The sequence below is a fragment of the Phascolarctos cinereus genome, unplaced genomic scaffold (genome assembly GCF_003287225.1).
Source record: "Phascolarctos cinereus isolate Bilbo 61053 unplaced genomic scaffold, phaCin_HiC Scaffold_726;HRSCAF=1367, whole genome shotgun sequence".
Taxonomy (NCBI): domain Eukaryota; kingdom Metazoa; phylum Chordata; class Mammalia; order Diprotodontia; family Phascolarctidae; genus Phascolarctos; species Phascolarctos cinereus.
Window position 1 is genome coordinate 124,503,940 of NW_027556098.1, and position 15,843 is coordinate 124,519,782.

The 15,843-nt window shown below is 40.0% G+C and overlaps 1 protein-coding gene across 1 annotated transcript in view; it reads right to left on the minus strand.

The window, feature by feature from the left end:
• MSL2 (MSL complex subunit 2) overlaps positions 1 to 1,044 on the minus strand; it is a 69,308-nt gene extending 68,264 nt beyond the window's left edge. Inside the window, exon 1 of the mRNA XM_078146773.1 lies at positions 1,022 to 1,044. The gene's annotated coding sequence lies outside the window, so the exon portion shown is untranslated. The remainder of the gene's footprint in view (positions 1 to 1,021) is intronic.
• Between the last annotated feature and the right edge of the window lie 14,799 nt (positions 1,045 to 15,843).

A 15,843-nucleotide genomic window follows, 5' to 3' on the forward strand; every position in this document is an offset into this window, starting at 1 on the left:
TTCAGGAGTAGGGGCTGGTACACATATTATAAATGGCCTGCTATCTTGGGCAGAACAAAGGACTGAGGAATAATAATTCTGTGTCATAAGAACAGTGACAGGGACAGCTAGGTGGGAACAGTGAATAGAACACCAGCCCTGGAGTCAGTAGGACCAGAGTTCAAATTTTGCCTCAGATACTTATTAGCTGAATAACCCTGGGCAAGTCACTTAAACCTGATTGCCTCCAAAAAAGAAAAAAAAAGTGACAAATGCATCCTTAGCAACACCTCCTGAACACTTTTCTATTCTACCCGGTCTGCTTATGTTAGCTGATGAAATCATTAATTCATCCTGGTAGTCAATGTTTTTAGGACTCCAACAATGACAGAAACAAAGAAAGATGGAGAAACATTGAGAAGTCTGGGAAATTCTAAAACGTAGGTGTTAGACTAAGGTAAACTGCTCTTGCCACATCCTGCTATTTACTTGGGCTTTGGGGTTCTGGGTTAGTTATTACCACCCTTTGAAAAGTAATAACCTCTTTTGCAGATGATAATAGTACTTTCTGCACTGAGAAATAGCTGATCTGCTTTTTTTTCATTTCAGAGTTTGCTTGAAATTTCAGTTTATTTTTATACAATACTCAAAATGCTTTATAGATGGAAAGGAATAATATGGTTTCAGAAATTTGCTTGGAAATTTGAAAGGTTTGTTAAACTTGGCCCCAAAGAAGAGAAATATGAATATATTGTCCTCCCTTCTTTGTAGAGACTATGGAAATGGAACATCACATACACTGTAGGACTTAACTGATGTGTTGCTTAGGTTTGCTTATCTGGTTTTTTCTTCCTCTTTTTTATTCTTTGTTTAAAAAGGGATGGCTCTCTGAGTACAGTAGAGGGAGGGATATACTGTGAAATTAAGGTGACCTAAAAACAAAAATTATCAATTCAACTTCAAAAAAAGAAATTATAGAGATTTTAGGATCAACTTGCCTTGTGATACAACTGACATTTTGCATTTAGAGAAGAAAACTTACCTTATGGTGTAATTTGGAGCACTATCTTGGTTCTGAAAATCTTCCTCATTGGCCTTCGCCAGGGTTTTTCATTCTATCATTAATGTCATTCCTTTGTGAGAAGATTTGAGGAGTGTCCTGTTAAAATGTAAATTCTTTACTCCCAAAGGGTCACATTAAATTATTTATTCCTCAAGGTTTTTTTCTATTTACAACTCTATCCTGTGGTTTTTTGACCTGTCAAATATATCAAGGACCTCTGTGGTTTCTTAATGTCTGGTTTTATAGCTTATAGTATTGAGAGAGTTGCCTAAGGCTTAGAGAGGTTAAGTAACTTTCCCATGGTCACCTATGTTTTTTTTTTTGGTCTCATTCCTTACCTATCCTTAATCACTGAATGGGCATTTCCTCAGACAAACTGATATCTGGGAAAGACCTTAGCTTAAAAAGGCCAAGGTCTCCCACTGCTTCCAGGGCCATTTCCAGTAGTCCTGACCTATATCCTGCCACTGGACCCAGTTGGCTCCAGAGGAGAAAGTGAGGCTGGTGACTCTGCACAGCTCTGCCTCACTTAAATCCACTTGCAAGTTGATGCCATGACAAGTCACAGCATCACCTCCCTGGTGTCATGGTCTTCTTCGAGAACGAAGGACAAACAGTAACAACTTTCCCATGGTCACCTAGCTATTAAGGGTAAGGGGTTAAATTTGAAGTCAGGTCTTCCTAAGGCCTGGCTGCTTCACAAAAGCATCTGATATACAGACCTCATTTAATGTGATTCCTAATTTTGAATGCCAAGTAGACATTTTTCCATAACTACTATGTTAGCCTGACAGAACCAAGTGATTAGTACTCAGGTTTGAATGACAAGGAGCTGAAAAGGACAAAAGATGTGAGTTGAGGCAGGGCTAACATTTTAACTTCTGCAAAGCTTTCCATAATGTCTGGTTTCTTCAGTTTCTATGATTCCCCCTTTTTTTTTTATTGTGTTTGTTAGGAAGTGGTTTGCTTCTTAGAATTTTGTAATGGAAAATGTTATCCTTCACTGAGGAACATAAATGAACTAATATTTCTTGCTATGGAATAATTTATAAGCATACATACATCAGCTATGTGAATGGTAAGGTCTTTTGTGTAAACTGATGTAGAGTGAAGTGAACAGAACCCAAGAATTTATACAATAGTGAAAGAAAAATAACTTTGAAAGACTTAGGAACTCTGATCAATGTCATGACCAACCATGATGATCCCAGGGGACTGATGATGATCTATGCCATTCACCTCCTGCAAAAGAAGTGAAGGATTCAAGATTCAGCATGAGACACATTTTTGGACTTGGCTAACGTGAGAATTTGTTTTGCTTTACCATGTCTATTTGTTTGAAGGGTTTTCTTATTTTTGTTTGCTTGCTTGTTTTTTTCCAGTAGGCGAAAGATGAGAGAGAGAAAATAAATTCTTGTTAATTGAAAAAATAAAATAAAATTTAATTAAAAAAATAAGTAAGCTTATTATCTCTTCATGAGGATCTTTTTGAATTGGAAATAAATTCCCACCCTCCTTATGGAATCAATTTAGAATTTCACATGTAGAGTCACAGAAAAAAAAATTTTTAAATAAACAACCAACAGCTCTATGAGGCCTTTCATTTCTCTCTTAAGAGAATAATCCCAGCTTTATTCTCCTGGTCCTGACAAATAATTGCCATTTACCCAGTAACTGTTCTTTTATTCTATTCTATTTTATTTTTGCTTTCACTCCTAAAACTAGCCAAGATGGTTTCCTCCTTTTCCAATAACTTCATAGACTCTGGGCCCAGATGGCTTCATAGGTAAAACTTTATATTCTACCCTTATTAGCTAATCTTTGGTAAATTGGGTAACTTCCTATTCCCTTGCTCTCATCCCCATCAACAAATTACTGTACTAAAAATCTCAAAACATAGACCTAGAAGTAGTAGTAGCAGATTCCAATCACTACCTTCCCAAAAGTAAGGATCTCTTAATTCACATCAGAGAAAAGAGCCCATTCAGTGGACTTTTCCTGTACCCCCTCCCTAAAAAAAAAAGGAATGCTGATAAATCCTTGTTAGAGCTGCCTCACCAGTATTATCCAGGGAGCTGCCACATTATCAGTCTAGAGGCAGATCTGGAGGCCTGAAGAACCAGGATATTCTAGCCTGGAATATCCTTTGAGAAATCTCCTGTGGACAAGTAAGTCGTATGCATGGGTTTCCCTTTTCCCCTCTATAGTATGGACACAGAATCATTTGCTGCTAAATGGAGGGATTGGAATGGGTAGGGGAAACTGAGCCAGGTTCTTCCTCATTTCTAAACTCATAGAACTCAAGGAGCCCTCATTCCAGTTGCTGCAGTGAGAAGCCCTAATTTACCATCATAAGGCAGGAAGCAAAGGCTAGAGGCATTTACTGAAGTTGATACAGGATCAATTGAAAATCCACAGCCTTGCAGTGCAGTCTACTCCAGTGACCACTGAAGTAGCATTCCTAGTCTGTATAGTCACCATCTAGGCCTCAGTTTCCAGCACTGTGAGAAATGCTTTGAGCAAGCCAGACATCAGGTGTTTGGAGTCTCATGAAGGACACAACAGAGAAGAGAAATTGTGCTCACTCATTTCCCTTTTTGCCCCACCCCTCTTATGATCTCACTGGGACAGGAAGTGTCAACACTTTGGCCATCGTAATTGGCCAGCCTCCAAGAAGCCTCTATCCTCAGTGCCATACAAGGTTCCTATTAGGTCTATGTCCAGCATGTCTTGGACAGCTAGGTGGTGCAGTGGATACAGTGCTGGGCCTTGAGTCAGGAAGATTCACTTTCCTGAGTTCAAATCTGGCTTCAGACACTTATGTGTGACCCTGGGCAAGTTACTTAAACCTCTTTACCTTAGCTTTCTCATCTGTAAAATGAGCTGGAGAAAGAAATGGCAAACCACTCCAATATCTTTGCCAAGAAATCCCCCTCCCAAAAAAAAAAGAAAAGGAAATAAAACCCCAAATGAAGTCACAAAGAAGTCAGACACAACTGAAAGAAACTAAACAAAATCTTTTCACTGTCACACTCATGACAGTGGTTCTTCCAAACCTTTTCATCACTCTTATAGCTCCCCTTCCCTCCACCTTCTCAGATAAAAACCTTGCCTTATATTTCACTAAAAAAAATAAATAAATAAAATTTAAAACCATTTGCTGAGAGTTCCCTGTTATCCTCTCTTCCTCAACTCACATTACTCAAATGACTCTTTCCTCCTTCACCTCCTCCTGCCTCACATACCCCTTTTCCATACCAAGACAAAACCTTCTACACGCCCAAGTTATCTCAATCCATCCCATTTTCTCCAACACAGATTGTGCCCTCTCTCATGACTATTCTATCTTTAGTCTTTTCAACTGGCTGTTTCCCTGCTACCCACAAACATGCCCATATCTCCTCCACCTTCAAAAAAAGCCTTCTCTTGATCATCTTCACTAGCTATCATCCCATATCTCTCCTTTTGATTTCTAAACTCCTAGAGAAGACTGTCTATAAATGGTGCTTCAACTTCCTCTCCCCTCTGTGGTCATTCAACAGAATTATTCAACAGAAACTGCTCTCTCCAAAGTCAAGACATCCTAACTGGCAAATCTAATGGTTTTCTCACCACCCCAGCCATTCTCATCCTTGTTAACCTCTCCTACAGCCTTTATTCTTCTCCTTGTTATTCTCTTCTCTCTAGGTTTTTGGGATTCTACTCTCTCCTGGTTCTCCTACTTGTCTGACCACTCTCTAGTCTCCTTTGCAGGGCCTTCCTCCAGGTCATTCTTGCTAACCTTGGGTGTCCCACAGAGCTCTGTCCTGAGCTTTTTTTTTTCTTTCCCTCCATACTATCTCAAGTGGTGATCTCATCAGCTAGCTTGGACTCAATTATTATCTCAAATGCTGATAATTTTTAGATTTACTTATCTAGCCTAACCTCTCCTGAACTTCAGTATCAAATCTCCAACTCCTATTGGATATCTTGAACTGAATATCTCCTACCCTCAAAGAGACTGTACTTTAAATATGGAAAGACAACACATAAAAAGGAGCTGAAACTCTGTGAGGTAGGGGAGGGCAGGCAAGGAGAGGTATTTATTTGGGGGTGATGGGGTTGGGATCTGGGCCCCAGAAAGGAAAAACCTTGGACTTTCTCACTGTGGCCAGATCTCTGGAGTTCCCTTGAAGCTATAATCCCATCAACTGGCCTTTCACTGTGGCTACACTCCATTGTCTTACCTCCCTATGGCCCCTGGCCATTTCCTGTCCTTAATCCTAGCTAGGCTCCATGAGGTCCAGGTCTCAGGAGTTCTGTTCACCCCAGCTTAGTGGCCACTCCTAGGTCCCTCCCACAGTCTTTCTGTAGTCCATCTTGTCTCCATTAAGATGCTCAGATTCCTAAAATCTAGCCACTGCTTGGATTCTTATAATCTAGCCACTGCTCAGATTCTTATAATCTAGCCAATAGCTTACTAATGTTCAGACTCCTTAAGAGTCTGCTTAATATGATGAATGTTCTAATAAACCTGGTCTTTGGCTAAAAAAAAAGGCTTGGGTCAAATTCTTTCAGACAGGACCCTGCATTGTGATTTTGGGGTCCCAGGATCCCTGAACCCCTAAACGGCATCAGGGGCATGGGAGCAAAGTTAGGTCTGACCAAATCTCTCAGTTTCTTTCTTTCTGTCTCGGTCTCTCTCACAGTCACACCCATTCAGTGAATTCCTGAGACTTCCTGTCACCTCCAGGATCAAATTTAAAACCTTTTGTTGGCATTCAAAGCCTTTTCTACCTGGCCCCCTCCTGCTTTTTAAATCTTATACTTTAATCACTCTCAAGTACTCTACAATCCAATGACCCTGGCTCTTGCTATTCCTCACACAAGATAGTCAACTTACTCAAATCTGTACAAGTTCACTTGGCTGAACCTCATGGCTAGAATTCTCTTCCTCCTCCTGTCTGCCTCTTCTATAAGAAGTCTTTCCCAGTCCCCCTTAATGCTAGTCCTTTTCTTTTAAACAGAGGAATATAATGCACATAGCTAATAAACATTAGATGTAATTTATCCTGTATATAGCTTGTTTGTACATAGTTGTTTGAATGTGGTCTATCTCATTGGACTGTGAGCTCCTTGAAAGCCTGGAGAGTTTTTCATCTTTCTCTATATCCCTGGAGCACCTAGTACAGTGCCTGCCACATAGCAGGTACTTAATAAATGCTTGTTAATTGAGTGAGAATAATCTGCACAGAGATTATAGTTGAATGGGAGCACAGAAGATCTCCAAGGTAGATAACATCAAGGGACAACGAAGAGAACCCAGGACAGATCCTTAGGGGACACTCCTAAGTGGGCGCTATAGATAAAGAGACCAGAAGGAGCCATCAGACAAGTAAGAGGAAAGCCAGGAGAGAGCAATGTCATGGAAATCCAGACTGGAGAAGGTAATTGAAAGTGTCAGATGCTACTGAGAAGTCAAGAAGGATGAAGATTGAGAAAAGGCCATTAGATTTGATAATTAATAGCTTATTAGTAGCTTTGGAGAGAGCAGTTTTGGTTAAATGATGAGGTCAGAAGCAAGATTTCAGAGTATTTAGAAGTGGAAGGAGAGAAAGTGGAAACATCTAGTGTAGATAACTTTCTCAAGGAGTTTAACTGAGAAGAAGAAAGCTATAAGATGATTGGGGCAGTGGATAGCACAGGGTATGGAGTCAGGGAGACTCCACTTCCTAAGTTCAAATCCAGCCTTAGACATTTACTAGCTGTGTGACCCTAGACAAGTCACTTTGATGGGGTGATAGGACCTGGACCCCTAAAAGGAAAAGACCATGTCTTTGAAGGCAACCTAGTCCCTGAATTTTCCCATACATTTCAGCAGCCCAGATCGCTGGCACCTCTGCCCAAGGCATCTGGCCCACCCCAGCTCACCTAATTAGCTTACTTGATATTCCTTTTGCTGTAGCACCTGGCCCACCCCAGACTACTTACCACTCCTTAATCCCACCCGGAAGTGGTCAGCCTCACCCCATCCCCCCATTAAGTTGCCAGTTCACTAGGAACTCTGCCCACTTCTATTGGGTTACAATAAACCTTGCCACTTGACTAGAAGATATGTTTGAATTCATGAATTCGTTCCAGGTGGATGCTGCCTGGTACCTTGAGATTTCAGAGTTCCCAGCAACCCTAAACTTCGTCAACTTAACCTTGTTCATCTCAGTTTCCTCATCTGTAAAATGAGCTGGAGAAGGAAATGGAAAGCCACTCCATTATTCTTGTCAAGAAAACTTCAAATGGAGTCATGAAGAGTTGGACACAACTGAAACTACTGAATAACAACAACAATAAATAAGATAATAACTAGCTAGCTGGGGTAGTTAGATCAAATGAAGGTTTTTTTAAACATGCGGTGGAAAGGGAGACATGGGTGTGTTTGTAGGCTGCAGGGAAAGAGCCAGTAGATAGGAAGAAATCCAAGATTAGAGATAGAGTGAGGAGGATCATGGGGGCAATCTCCTGGTGAAAAGAGGAGTTAATGAGATCAAGAATACATGCACCCAGAACGGATTTGTCTTGGCAAGAAAGGCAACTTCTTTGGTACTGCATGTTACAAACTTTGCTATTAGTAATTTACAAAATGTAAGCTCTTTGAAAAAGTATCAATTTATTTCATGAAGAGGGACTCACTGACCATGTTATGGCTGAGCATTGGTGCCAATAAATGTTTCCAGCCTAATTTCTGATTTTATCAGTCCTGAGATAGCCTTACAGAATACATCTAAAGGGGTGGAACAAGGTAGGAGCTTGGGGGGGGGGGTGGAGGTAAGGAGTGGAAAATGCCTGCCTTATCTCTTAGCTGGGTGGGAGTAGGAGACAGCACAGCCTGGTTCATAGCAAATACAACCTAAATGTAATAGAAGTTGTACCCTAAGAAGCATGCTTGGGAGTGGACCAATGGGGCCCCGATTCCCTGGGAATCAATCTCTGTTACATAAGCATGTAAGCAAAGCTTAAGAATGAATTAATGACAATCATTTATTTATCTTACCAAGAACCAAGTACTATGTTAAGTGCTAGGGATACACATACAAAAATACAAAAAAGCAAGATAAGTCCCTGACTTCATGCAGTTAACATTTTAGCGGTAGATACATCAGACTATAGGAAGTGCTGGCCAGGGCACTCTGGTCCCAGAAAGATAGAGAGATGGCAAATGCTTCCTCTGAGGAGTAGATTGACATAACCCTATCCTTGAACAATGGCTGGGTTGAAATGATCTTTGTTTATGGTTTCAGAACTATGGGAGGGGGAGGGGGAAGGGGAAGAAGGGAAGAAAATTGTTAGTCTGGACATTTTCAGGATTCCCATGAAATGAAAGCTCTGTGAAAATTCCACAATCTAGACTAATGCTTCAGTAATCAGTTTACTTGAGTTAGGTGAGATCAGGGGAGGAGATAGGGGACTTAGGAACTGGAGTTCTGGTACAGCCCGAAGCTTCAAGATAATATGCAAGCAATAAACACAGAAATAGCCAAAGTTACATGGTCACACTCACAAGGGGAGGGGTACAGTCATGTGTGGTGCCCAGACACACCACCCTCTCTGGAGATGGCCATGATCCCTAGAGATCTTATATGCCATTCTGGCTGCAGGTGGCCTAGCCACCTCCAAGAAACAGTGCTTTCTAGCAGGGCTAGGAATAATTGAGCTTTTCTCGAGGAGTAGGGACAAACATGCCAAGAATATTCCTTTATGCAGCATAAGGTGGATTTATTGAACTGGGAAGAGGATGCAGGTGGGTACCAGGGACAGGGACACGTAATCCCCCAAAGATCAGGAGGTTGGTTTCTGAAAACTTGCTATCACAGCATGGGTACTGATCTTGCTGAGAATAGCTCAGTATGCAAAGATTATGTTTCAGAAGACACTGCAGGTGGACACCAGGGACATGTAGCTCAACAGAGTCAGGAGTCAGGGCCTTCTAATAATTTTCTATCAGAAAACTGCACCCCTGCTGAGTGGGGAAAGGGCAAATACTTTGTTGGAGATTGCTGGAGTGAAGCAAGACTGGTGCTTTTCCTGAAGCAATGGCCAGGAAGGGGCAGTCACCAATCAGAAAAGCCCAACTTCAGGGTGGACATACTGTATGTGTCTAACACATGTAATTCTTGGGCCTTTCAAGTTTATTCAATAGGTCAATAATACAACTGCTGCTTTCTTTACAGCTGCCATTTAGATTCAAGTAAGCAATTAATAAAATGAGAAGTTACAGGGAAATTTCTTTAAAAAGTATATTTGTACAGCAAAGATCAAGAAACCAAGAAAATGTTTATCTCTTGGGAAACGTCTCTCCCATCCTCCAGAGTATACAAATGTATTGCAATATTGCTGTGCTGTCAGAGTTGATGCATGTGAAGAATTCAAAAAAGTGTGGGAAGACTTATATGAACAGATAGAGAGTAAAGAAAGCAGAACCAAGAGAAAAACATGCCCATGGATGACAACAATGTAAATGGAAGAAAACAACTGCAACAACAACAAAATGCCTGATATTGAACATGTTAATTAGAATGATGAAATCTGACCCTGAAGGATGAGAAAATGTCTCCCCCCTTTTTTTTGCAGATATGGGATGCTATCAGTGTGAAACATGGACTGTATTGTTAGACTCAGTTGCTGTGTTAGTTAATTTTGCTGAACTGCATTTTTTTCCCCTCTATCACACTGGCTGTGGAAGGCTATCATTTCTACCTGCACAACATCTCTCAGATCTATCTCCTCCTCTCCATCACAGCCATCACCTTGGTCCAGGCCTTCATCAAGTCTTGCCTGGACTTTTGCAATAGCCTTCTCATTGGCTTCCCCTGCCTCAAGTCTCTTCCTCACTCCTATTGTCCTCCATTCAGCTGCTAAAATGATTTTTGTAAAGTGAAGGTCTGACCCATGTCATTCCACTTCTACTCTCTTCTCAATAAACTTTTTTTTGGTTTGAATGCAGATCAAAGCATACTATTTGCTATTTTTTTTTCTTCTGTTTTGTTTTGTTTCCTCTTTCTGGTGGTTCCTACCAGGTTCAAATTCTTCCTTACAACATCACTAATGTGAAAATGTTTAATAGGAATGTATATGTATAGCCTATGTCAGATTGCATGCCATCTTGGGGAGGGAGGTGGGGAGGGAAGGGGAGAAAAATTTAAAACTCAAAAGCTTATGGAAGTGATTGTTGATAAATCAAAATAAATTAATAAAAAAAATTTTAAAAGATTCTCATCATTAAAAAAAAATAAATTCTTTTTTTGTTGCTTTGTAGATTTAATCACATCTGACTCTTCTTGATCCCATTGGGGTTTTCTTGGCAAAGATACTAGAGTGATTTGCCATTTTCTTATCTAGTTCATTTTACGGAGGAAGAAACTGAGGCAAACAAGGTTAAGTGACTTGTCTAGGGTCACACAGCTAGTAAGTATCCATTTGAACTCAAATCCTTCTGACTCCAGGCCCAGCACTCTATCCACTGCACCACCTAGCTAGCCCTCCAGTAAACTCTAGTAGCTCCCTATTACCTCCAAGATCAAACATAAAATCCTTCATTTGGCATTTAAAGCGTTTCATAATCTGGCCCTTTCCTACCTTTCCAGTCTTCTTACACTTTATTACCCTCTGTGCCCTCTAAGATCTGGCCAAACTGGCTTACCTGCTGTTCCTCACATAGGACAGTTCCTGCCTCCCTGCCCAGAAGGCTCTACCTCTTCACCTCTGATGCCCAGCTTCCTTCAAGACTCTGCTCAAACCCTACCTTCTGTAGGAAGCTTTTCCTAGTCCTTCCCCTCCTCCCCAGTGCCTTCCTCCAGAGATTACTTTCTACTTACACTGTTTATATATTGTTTGAACATAGTTATTTGCGTGTTATCTCTCTATAAAAATTCTGATGGCTATCTAGTGCTTGGCTTTCTCTCCTCCCCAATTTCTGTCTCATACTAGGAAACTTCAACATACACATTCACACTCTCTCAAAAACCCTAAACTCACAGTTCTTCAATTTATTATTTTCACCCGACTTACTTCTCCATCACTCAGCCACACCCAAAAGCAGTCCTGCACTCAATCTTGCCATCATTCACATATGCGCCACTTCCAGGCTCATTATCATTCTGTCTCCCCCTCTAGCTTGCAAGGCCAAACCCTATTCTTGTATTCATCCCTTTAAAATATATTTTATTTTTAAAATTTATTTATTTTTAGGCAATTGGAGTTAAGTGACTTGCCCAGGGTCACACAGCTAGTAAGTGTCAAGTGTTTGGTCTGAGGCCACATTTGAACTCAGGTCCTCCTGACTTCAGGACTGGTGCTCTATCCACTGCGACACCTAGCTGCCCCTTTAAAATACATTTTTATTTCCTTAAATTGAATTGAAAATAGTCAACAGAGTGAAGACACTGGAATTACGGGGAAGTAGGAAACTAATCCTATAGAAAGTGGAATTTTAGCTGGGACTTCAAGGAAGCCAGGAAAGCCAAAAGGCAGAGATGATGAAGGAAAACCTTCCAGGCATGAGAGACAGCCAGTGAAAATGCCTAGTGTCATCTGTAAGGAACAGCAAGAAAGATAATGTCACTGGGTCACTGAGTACATGATAGGGTGAAAGGAATAAAGACAGCTGGAAAGGTACAAGTGGGCCATGGTATGGAGGGCTTTTAACTCCAAAAAGAGGACTTTATATTTTATCTTGGATTTGATAGGGAGCCACTGGCCTTAACTGAGGGGGAGATGACATGGTGAGATGTACATTTTAGGAAGATCATGTAGACAGCTAAGTGGAGAATAGACTGTAGGAGGTGGCAACTTGTGGTAAAGAAACCAATCAGCAGACTATTGAAATAGTCCAGGCATGGGGAGATAACGGCCTTTTTTCAGATGGTGGCAGTGTCAGAAGAGAGAAGGGGGAGAACATATGAGAGACATTAAGAATGTAAAATTAACAAGTGATTGGATATGGGGAATAAGAGTCAGCGAGGAGTCCTGGATGAAATGATGAGATTGTGAGCCCTAGATGCCTGGGAGGATGGTGGTACCCTCCACAGTAACAGAAAATTTAGGAAGAGGGGAGGGTTTGGGGAGAAAGATAGTGGATTTAGTTTTGGAATGTTGTATTTAAGATGTCTAAAGGACAACCAGTTGAAGATTTCCAGTAGACAATAGGAAATATGAGACTGGAGGTCAGGAGAGAGATTAGGGCTGGATAAGTAGACTTGAGAGTCATCTGTATAGAGGTGATAATTGAATTCATAGAAGCTAATGAGATCACTAAGTGAAATAGTACAGAGGGAGAAGAGAAGAGGGCCTACGGGAGAGCCCTGAAGAGCATTCATGGTCAGTGGTGGAGACCTCAATGAAGATCCAGCAAAGGAGACAGAGAAAGAGCAGTTAGGTAGGTAGGAGGAGAACCAGGAGAGAACAATGTCATGAAAACTTAGAAGGAATAGAGTATCAAAAGGGGGGTCACTGACAGTGTTAAAGGCTGCAAAGAGGTCAAGAAGGATGAGGGCTGAGAAAAGGCCATTAGATCTGGCAATTAGGAGATCACTCAGCCCCATTCAATAAATACCAGTAGCTCCCTATTATCTTGGTTTGGCATTCAAAGCTTTTCACAATGTAGCCCTCTCCTATCTTTCTAGTCTTTTTATACCTTACTCACCCATTCCCTCACCCCACCTCCTCCAGTGCTCTGTAATCCAGTGACACTGGCCTTGCTGTTTCTGGAATAAGACACTCTATGTCACAATCATGGGTATTTTTCACTTGCTATCTCCCAGGCATGTAATGCTCTCCCTCCTCATTTCTGCTTCCTTTATTTTTTTTTATATTTAAACAACTTGATTAACAGTCAAGCAGTGATTAACATTCACATCTATTATGTCACATCATACAAATGTAAATACAAAATTACTACAGTATAATATATATTCTCTGCATGACCCAAAATATTTGGTGGCCCCAAAAACTTTCTTTAAAATCCAGCAGCTTATCAAAAATTAAAACCATATTCTATTTAAAATGAAGTTCTGTTAGTACATATACATATATGTATATATATATATATATATATATATATATATGATGTGTGTGTGTGTGTGTGTGTGTGTGTGATATACTTCAAGGTATATCAATTTAGTACAGCTTGAGAAGTAGCAGGAGAATATTTGAAGGAAACATTCTAACATTATGTGGCAGACGTAAGAAACATTAGATTTAAAGCCTTCTGCTTCCTTTAAATCCTAGCTAAAATCCCATCTTCTATGAAAAGCCCTTCCTGATGCCCCTTAATGGTAGTGCCTTCTCCTTTACTAGGCAGCTAGGTGGTATAGTAGACAAAGTGGATAAAGTGCTGGACCTAGAATCAGAAAAGAGCTGAGTTCAAATCTGTCCTCAGGCAATTACTAGCAGTATGACCCTGGGCAAGTCACTTAAACTATTTGCCTCAGTTTCCTCATCAGTAAAATAAGGTAAATAATAGCACCAGCCTCACAGGGTTATAGTGAGGATCAAAGAAGATAATAATTATAAAGCACTTAACACATAGTAAGGGCTATATAATTATTAGCTATTATTATCTCCAAAATTTCCTGTATATATTTTGTTTGTACACAGGTGTTTGTGTGTTGTGTCCCCTATTAAATGTGTGCTCCTTGAAATCAAGGACTATGTTTTGCCTTTCTTTGTATCCCTGGCATGTAGCACTATGCCTGGCAAAAATAAGTACTTAATAAATGCTTAATAATTGCTAATTTGGTTGTTGACTGACTTCTTCTTAAATCTTTCTTATAAAAGATGGCTCTCTGAATGACAGAAGGAAGAATATGCTGTGAAATATAATTGATGTAAAAACCGAAGATATAAATAATTTTTAAAAATGTTAAGTCTATATATACAATTCAACCCAGATTTTATCCAAATATAAATGGGACTAAGCCTGTTCTTCCTGACAGCATGGCTTATTGGATAGAACATTGGATTTAGAGTCAGAAAAGCAGTTCACATCTGCCTCAGACACTTAATAGCTGAAGGGTCCTAAACTACTCATTTAATCCCTATAGGCCTCAGTTTCCTCATCTGTAAAATTAGGATAATGATAGTAACTGTGTCACAGAGTTATTGTGAGAATCAAGTGAGATAATGAATGAAAAAGACTCTTAAAAGTGCCATATGAATATGAGCTTTTATTGTTAGCTCCCCCTTTGCTCCTTTACTGACTCTTTTCTTTTTGATAGACAACCTTACCCCATCCCCATCCTCTCTTTTTGATCTAAGGTATGGGTTGCTATGGTTAAAGAATCCATCACCAAAGCCAGGCTACAGGTTATGAGCTTCTCCATAATCAGCTAGACAGGTCCTGAGAAAGAAGACATTACCCAAGGCTGGGGCTGATCTGAGAGCAAGAGTGATCACATCCCCCAGCCCCTCATTAGAATACATCTACCTTTATTATAATATTCATTGTCTTATTACTTGCCAATCAATCAGAGTTGATTTCCACCCTCAGGAATACCCACTCTTCCAAGGACATATAAGCATTTGAGTGGGTTCCATGAAGGTCTTTAGCATTCAAGAGTGCCACTGACCCCTTTTATTCATTATTCGCTAGCATAATTAATAAAAATGATTAATTATCCAGAAACTATGTCTCTTGAACTTTTATACACATTAGCTTTATATTTTCCTCCATTTCATGGTTTTGTATTGGGCTTTTTTTTTTAACTACTTTTCTGAATCCATACTTACCATTTCAATTATCTTTACTTAAACAAAATTGGTCCTAGACTTCACCCACAGGTTTTCTGCACTCCCTCCTTTATCTTTGCCTTATCCTAAATTTTAAAATCCACTTGAATAATCTTCCTTTCTTTCTTTTTCTTTCTTCCTCTTTTTCTTTTTGCCTCTCCTCCCTCCTTATTCTTTCCTTCTTCTTTTCCTTCCTTCCCTGTAAACGAGTAACACTAGTGTCATTGCTGTTCCTCACACACAAAACTCCTGGTACATTAAGTAGATAATTAATAAATGCTAATTGACTGGTCACTTCAATATGAGATTTTGTTTAATATGAGATGGTTGACTTAACTATTTGTTGTAAGGGTTTTCTTTTTTTTATTCTTTTCCAATGTGGGGTAGGAACTGGGAGTGAATGGAAGGGAGAAAAAACAAAACTTTGCTCATCAAAATTTAATTTAATTTAACTTTTGAAAACCATGTTAGTCAGCAGTGTCAAAAACTGCAGAAGTCAAGAAGGTTAAAATGAAGGGACTTTTCATATCTCTCTGTTCTAAATTTGTAATTCTATGATCTTAAGGATGAGTACTGATAAAAGGCCATTGTATTTTAAGATATTGTTGGTAATTTGGAGAGAGCCATATCATTCAAGCAGGAGAGACAGAAAGATGATGAAAAAGGGTACAGTTACAGATAGTTCCCCCTCCTCCCCTCCAGGAATTTGATTATGAAGAAATGGACAGTATCATATGCTCTAGTTTCCATTAAGCTTTATAGCAATAGTGCTATTTATGAGTTTTCCATTGGATTGTAAGCTTTCAGAGGGCAGAGACTGTTTTTTGCCTTTTTTTCATCCCCAGTGCATAGCATAGTGACTGGCACATAATAGGCACTTAATAAATGTTTATTGATTGCTTGCCTTCTGATCATGGTCCCTTTCTGGCTTTGTCTTTGACAAATGACTAGGCTTCTGGTACTCTAAGCCCATCATGGCATTTTGCTCTGTTCACTGATGTTTCTTATCTAATGCCTGATTACAACACAGCTGCCTAGGGAAC